The following is a 5,513-nucleotide window of genomic DNA, read 5'->3' as shown; positions in this document are numbered from 1 at the left end:
GGCATATCTCTAGGGAAAAGGCTCACACCTATGGTAAGCACGTTGAATACACTGTCCCAACCAGTAATCGTTTCAACATCTTCCGCACGCTGGATGACATTGATTGACAATCACATATTAGGAAGTATAATAGTCCTATTGGTGGGCAAGTTAGGCAGCCAGGATGTAGGGTGAGAACCCATAGAAATAGGTCTTCTACAACAGCAGAATCCCAAAACGTTATACTCCCTGAACAAAATACAGCGGCTGAATTACATAATAATGTGTTTTCTCACGGGGTACTGACCGTCCCCCTGGGTTCCCCACCCAAGCATACTATTGGGGATGAGGGCCTTCTAAACAGCATCTTACCTTGGGATCAAACAATACCGCAATCCTCACTTAACTCACTCCCTAGTCCAGGGCATGCAGGAAGTAATGTTGCTGGTAATGTGACTGATTTGGGAATAGCTAGTTCTTCCAATGATAATATGAATCCCGGGTGTAGCCTTGTATCTTGGAATATAGCTGGTCTGCGCTCTAAGATTAGCAATCCCTTATGGTCTGAATATATTTTATAACAGGAAATTATTTGCCTACAAGAAACTTGGTCAAAGGAACCAATTCATCTGAATGGTTATAGAACATTGAATACCCAAGCGATAGGGGGGTCCCATGGCAGAGCTAAAGGTGGCCTTTGCATATATGTAAGTAATAGGCTAAATTTTGTTAGAACTGTCTCTCACCTAGCGTCCCCTTATTATCAATTCTTAACCCTGTACTCAACTGTTTTTAATTCAATAATTCTGGTCAACTGTTATAATAGCATTTACCTGATAGTGCCTCCAAGGTGGTTACTCACTCTGTAAAGAGTTAAATACTATGTGCAATGTAAAGGGCCTCGAAAATATGCTCATTGTATGTGGGGATTTTAACTGTGCCATGGCACCCTTTGAGGACGAAAGGATATGTGGTCTCAACGAGCTACAAGGCACACATGTTATGTTAGTATGAATTTGTAGAGCGCACGTTCACCCTGGGGTTTCTTGGCACTGTGTACCGCTGGGGAACCTGTCCTGGCTTTCCCTGTGAGATGGTCCCTATTGGGCATCCCCAAGGTGAAGCCAGGCATCCCCGGCAGCGAGGGGGCCATTGTGGAGATTAAGCAAGCTATTGCCCAGAGTTGCAGCGTGGGACCCATGGTTAGAGAGGCACCGAGGCGAGATTTATCGAGCCCGCTGACATTGGTTCTGTACCCTGCCGCGTGGGGAATTGAACCCTGGTCCCGGGCCGGCCTCTGCGTCTGGGTCTGCCGCCTCTAACCGGTGAGCAACACTTCTCCACCAACACTCACTTCTGCCATCAGGGTACAGGAGATCTTTTTAACGAACTAGTGTTCAACCTAGACTTAGGCTTTATCAATGATGTATGTACAAGATCTGTGCCAATGCCGCAGACTTATAATGATGGGGGCCACTGCTCCACACTAGACTATATCTTGCTATCGTATAGATTTGCCCCAAGATTACTCACTTTTAAAGTTGATACAATCTTTCTGAGTGATCACTTTCCTCTATGTATCACATTGACTCTTGCTGTGAGTAGCCAGGGGAGAAAGAACAACGTGGGGGAAAAAGCCTGCCATCCAGTGATGGTTTGACTTAAGTTACTCTTGCACACATTCCCATCTGAAACAAGAACTGCATAAGGTTCCAAGGAACATCATCAATATTAGACAGCCTAAAAAGAACTATAGACTGGCTTTCCAAGAAAGGAAGAATGCTCTTAGAAAAGAGGCTTGGGAGAAGCTTTCCGAAGCTGCAGACTCAAAAGATAGTGCTGCCTTCTGGAAAGTGGCTAAAAAAACGTTTTTGAACCGATGGGGGGCCCAATAATTGAAGAAGCTATCTCAGAGGGTCAATGGATCAATCATTTTTCTAAAATATACAATGGGGCAAGTATTGGCACTGGTCAAGTTAGCGAAAATTTAGGATTGATTAATCAGCTTTCTTGCCTAGATTTTAGAATTGATGAAGTGAGTAGGGCTCTCTCCGCAAGCGCTGGTGGGAAGGCCTCCGGGTTAGATGGGATTCCTGTGGACCTGTATAAGTCTAATGCCATCCTGTGCGTTCAAATAATAACTCAAATAATTAATGCCAGCTGTAAGGCTACTTTTCTATCAACTTGGGTGGAATCCACTACTGTCCCCATATTTAAAAAGGGGGATTGACAGTACCCACTTTGTATAGACCCATTTCCTTATTGGACTCGATGGCCAAGGTCGTGGGTCAGAGCGCCTGCAGCTCTGGGCAGAGGAAAAACAAATTTTATTGGATCTTCAATACGGCTTCCGAGAAGACCTAGGGACTGTGGAGCAGAGCCTAAACTTAGCAATATTCATGGGAAAGTATACCAGGGCTAAATAGGGTAATCTTTATTTGACCTTTGTAGATCTCTCTGCAGCATTTGACTGCGTAAGGCATTCAAAGCTTTGGGAGATCATGCTATTGCTGGGGGTCGATGGAAATATAATTAACTTTATTCCGCTCCTTTACAATGGAGCTACATCAAGCGTGCAGTTCGGATTGAGAGGAGAAGGTACTGCTGCTTTCCTGATAGGAAGGGGGGTCAGGTAAGGTTGTGTTCTAGCCCCTTTCTTTTATAATCTTTATATTAACAGGCCAGGGCAGGCACTCCTCACAGATTCTAATGATTTTCCGCAGATAGGTAATCGCCCAATCCCTGCATTGTTATATGCGGACGACTCTGTGATCTTGTCTCGTACCCAGAATGGCCTGCAGAAGACCTTAAATAATTTTTTTATAACTTCATGAAGGATCTTGACCTCAGAAATATTATCTCAAAAACTTTCATAATGAGATGTGGTTACGGTATCAAAAAGCGTAGGGATATTTTTGTGGAGGGAAATCGGATCACTGCCACCAAGAGCTTTTCTTATCTAGGTATCTTATTTAGCTACAATGATACCTGGGCTAAGGCAGTTGAAGCAAATAAGATGGCACTAATTAGAACCACGTCCGCTTTAGCCAGCTTCTCAAATAAATTGGAACGTAAACCACCCCTAGAGCTTTTAAAAATATATAAAGCTAAGTGTGTAACAACTGTCACTTATAGGGCAGGTATTTGAGGTTTGTGAACACTAATTCGATTCAACTAGTTGAAAACAACTTTTTAAAATGTTTTATCAGTCTCTTCTAGTACCCCCAATTATGTTTCACATGATGTATTGGGTCTCCTACACATATTAGAACTTATTAAAGTAGAGCCTTTCCTTTTGTGGCACAGGATCTGGTTGTGTGAAGAGACCACCCTCAACAATGAGTTATTACAGGATAGTCTCAGCTTGGATGGTGTACAAAAGATACCTTGGGTTAAGTTTATACATGATTTTTCAAAAGACATGGGTAAACTGAAATATTTCACCAACCCTGATACTATCACTCTGATTACCAGGAAAAAGCTCAGAAAAGAGGTACTCTCATACCTAGATACCCAAAGACTATTAAGGGAAATAACTAAGCCCAGCGTGATGCAGCATCAGATGGTCCTTACAACTTTTAGCTTGCAGCCATATCTAGTTTTTGTCCTGGGTATCTACGACTGGTTTCTATTCGCCCATGTGACAATCGGTCACCCCAATCATCCACACATATTTTTATTTTATAAACTCTATCGGGAGAAAAGAAAGGTCTGGATCTTACCCATTTTACGGGAAAGGGGGATGAGACAATGCCGTCCCGCTTTTATGAAGCTCCAGCTCCAGCTCCTGGACAATGAACACGTTGCTTGGAGGCTATCCATGTTTTTTAAAACTATTCTTGACCAGAGAAAGAGCATTGTTATTTAGAATCAGGATGTTTGCTTTTCTTCATATGCATTATTAATTAATTTTTAGTATGATTTTAAGAATACGAGAAACATGTTAAATTGTTGTATCTAATGTTTTTTATCTGTGCTTTTTATGATTGTTGTTTCACAATCGAAATAAAGCTTTGTTCTGATTCTGATTCTCATAGCTACATCACAAAACAGCAATCCCCTCTTTGTCCTTTCTCAAAAGGACTCATAGATAGGCTAACATTCTGTGTAAGCCTGAATAATTGGGGACTTTATACAATAAGACTTTAAATTCAGTGTCCATGTAAATTATTGTTACAGCCAAATGTGGATGTGCACATTTTCGTACATTTTTGTAAGTCCAGAGGGTTTATGTTTTGCCTTGTAGATGCTTTCTCTTGTTTATTTCAGGCTTCAGGATAATAATGGAGCACTTTGGAAAAAATATGCAGAAGAGTAATCCCGAACTTGAGGCCAGTATGGCAAAAATCTATACTGAGACTATAAACCTCACCTTAGTGCTCAGGTACGTTGGGATGAAGGATGTCCAGACACTGAGGAAGACCAGCATGCTGAATGTGATACATGTTGTCTAATTAAAGGTGTTGGGCAACTTTCTTGCATGAAAGGCAACTAGGAAGCTCATGCAGGCTAATAAACCAGGAAGCCCAACATGCTGTAGACGGCAGCCTGTGAATTCTCATTACATTCCACAATAATCTTTCCAATGGTTGTTTACAGGTTCATTTCCAGGAAAGAAGGGTACAAGCCCAACCATGTAACACAAATAATAACTTGAAACACAGAGCTCACTAGGACAATAAAAGTAGGAACTTGAAACCCCAGCCACCTCCTGAATTTACTGTCCGGAATTGTAGCTTTATAGGCAAACACAACAAGGAGTGTTTTAGCAAGGATGCACCCTACACAAAAGGAAAATGTCACTCCAAAGGACATTTGCCGAAAAAGGCAGCTCATCTTGACTGGTCATCCAATAAATATCAAGGAGCACAGGAAGCAGAGCATGAGCGAGGAGAGGAGCATGTAGCTGAGAGACCGGTTATTAGCTCGGACTATTTGGATGTTTCTGGGTTTAATAAATATTGTCAGTACCACAGCAGTGAGAAGAGACAACAGAATAGCAATGGCTGCTAGGCATGCTCCAAGGGGCTCATCAAAGGAGAGAAATTCAAGAACCTTTTTGATGCATTAATTTCTCTCTGGGTTTGACCAGTGATCTTCTGGACACTTATCACAACTGATGGGATGTATGACGTTACAACGCATACTTTTACTCCGCATACCATTACAACGCGGTATTCACAACGCATACCATTACAACGCATAGCGCTTTGGGGTGCTGGATAGTGGTAAGTATAATTTACTATTCTAACTCCAGTCCCCGTGGACCCTAGGGAAGGTGTTGGATAGTAAATTAAACTTACCTCTTATCCTAGAGCGCCCCCCAGCGCAATGCGTTGTAATGGTATGCGTTGTAATGCCTGCGTTGTAGTGGTAGTGCGTTGTAAAAAATGCGTTGTAACAGGTGCATACCCAACTGATGGCATATATAAAAGAGATGAATTGAGAAAAAAATAAGATATATTTCAGTCATGAAAATATTTCACACTCCATCTCTAACATTCCTATTAAACATTTTAACATTCTTTGCAGTT

At 41.9% G+C, this 5,513-nt stretch overlaps 1 pseudogene; it reads right to left on the bottom strand.

Annotated features, from left to right (window-relative positions):
* Positions 1–4,207: 4,207 nt before the first annotated feature.
* On the bottom strand, positions 4,208–5,124 carry LOC147705853 (vomeronasal type-2 receptor 26-like; annotated as a pseudogene).
* Between the last annotated feature and the right edge of the window lie 389 nt (positions 5,125–5,513).

The sequence above is a fragment of the Lissotriton vulgaris genome, chromosome 7 (genome assembly GCF_964263255.1).
Source record: "Lissotriton vulgaris chromosome 7, aLisVul1.2, whole genome shotgun sequence".
Taxonomy (NCBI): Eukaryota; Metazoa; Chordata; class Amphibia; order Caudata; family Salamandridae; genus Lissotriton; species Lissotriton vulgaris.
The sequence above is the reverse complement of the archived record's forward strand: the minus strand, read 5'-3'. Positions and strand labels throughout refer to the sequence as shown.